Source organism: Pteropus vampyrus, unplaced genomic scaffold (genome assembly GCF_000151845.1).
Source record: "Pteropus vampyrus isolate Shadow unplaced genomic scaffold, Pvam_2.0 Scaffold15699, whole genome shotgun sequence".
Taxonomy (NCBI): domain Eukaryota; kingdom Metazoa; phylum Chordata; class Mammalia; order Chiroptera; family Pteropodidae; genus Pteropus; species Pteropus vampyrus.
The window spans coordinates 1-1,754 of record NW_011904480.1 but is presented as its reverse complement, the minus strand read 5'-3'; the positions used below and the strand labels follow the sequence as shown (position 1 = coordinate 1,754).

The 1,754-nt window shown below is 47.9% G+C and overlaps 1 pseudogene; it reads left to right on the top strand.

The window, feature by feature from the left end:
- The first annotated feature begins 1,392 nt into the window (after positions 1-1,392).
- LOC111735125 lies at positions 1,393-1,510 on the top strand (annotated as a pseudogene).
- The last annotated feature ends 244 nt before the right edge of the window (positions 1,511-1,754 follow it).

Below are 1,754 nucleotides of genomic sequence, written 5' to 3'. Positions count from 1 at the left end.
ACAAAATTATAAATCATCTATAACCTTGTTAAATACACCTTCATCTAATACATAGTGTTTATTTGTGTTCGTTTTATAGTATTCGTTAGCCATGTGACATTTATTCATTAGTCTGCTTATAAGCCATCTTAAAGAAGACATCTGAATTCCAAGATGTACCTACTACCCTTGGCGCTGTTTGCCTCACCAGAAGCCGCTCCGCAGTGTGGAGGGCATGCCCATCAGTGTGACCTGCAGACAGGAAATGGGCACCGTGGGCCACTGTAACCAGGCCTTCCTCCCACACACAGCACTGTCACATTCCAATGGAGAATCTTTGCCAGCCCAGCACTCTTCAGTCCCAAAGTGTCCTATCAGTGTCCTGCCGGTACAGGGCTTAGTAGCTCCAACAGCCCTTACAGAGAGAAGAGGCAGGCACAAGCCCACAGATCACCGGCTTGCTTCAGTGTTCTCAAAAACCGAGAACCACCCATCAGAGTCACCTGGAATGCGTACTAAAACTACAGATTCCTGCAGCAGCTTTTTTTTTTTACAGTACAAACTGATTTATTTAAAATAATTACAAAAAAGCACAACAAAATAGAGACTATCCTTAGAATTATCACCGCTTTGTTAAGGATCAGGTAGAATTAGAGGGTAGGAAATGGTATGGGCGGGGGAGCGCCTGGCTGGTTCTAAGGCTTTAGGTGCAGTGCAGTTGGTGGCACAGTGATTCAGCCATCGTGTACTGGGGATGGTAGTGGGGGGGTCCGTAATTTATCTCCGGGGAGCTCCTATGCCAGTCCGATCCATCCAGACTGCCCCAGTGATGTCCTCCTCTGCTCGGGACCCTAATGCCAAGCAGCTGGCGGTATTCCCACCCTCCCTTCTCCACCCCATTCCCTGGCTACCCATGCTTCCTTCCCCCTAAGGTGCCCCCAGAATATGTACCGTGTGGGCTACAGGGATCCTGGTATGACTAGGAAGGCTGTAGGGGACAGCCTTGTTTTTAATTCTTCAAGTTTGCCACAAGCAGTGAGTCTCTCCCCCAACATGATGTTCTCTTGAAGGCAAGTGCCAAGCAAATGAGGGATGAACCCCGCCTTCAGCGATACCAGCAGTGCCCTAACCACTCACAGCTCTCAACTATGTGCAGACTCCCTGTCCAGTGCAAAACCACTATGTCACCAGCTCACCCTCTCTCTCTACTGAACCTCAGTCCCCATGACAGTTATAAAGACAGAAATAAATGCTTCCAAGTTTGGCAGTAGATAAAGGCACATGGGCTGCTGCCACACACACACACACACACACACACCACCACCACCACCACCACCACCACCACCACCACCCCGTATCTTCACTGCTGGGTGTAATGAGAATGGCCCCGGGGCTGCCTGAGGTCATTCTGACGTCTACAGCCATGCTTCCCTGAACGTGCCCGATCTCATCTAATCTCAGAAGCTAAGCAGGGTTGGGCCTGGTTAGTACGTGAATGGGAGACCACCTGGAAGACCAGGTGCTATAGGTGTTAAATAAATAAATAGAGGTCATTCTTACATGTGCATGCTAAAGCTTGAGAATTGCCGGTTTGAGGTGTGTGCAACAGACTCCTGGCAGAACAGCTGCCAGCTTTGTGTGCCATTAGCCATTAACTAGAAAATTTGCTGTTTCGAAATTAAAAAAAAAAGACAAAACTATGCCTAGAATATAAATCTACCAGATGGATAGATAGCTGTTTTCTGTTTCAAGATTTTAGGGTCCTTACAAAGGAA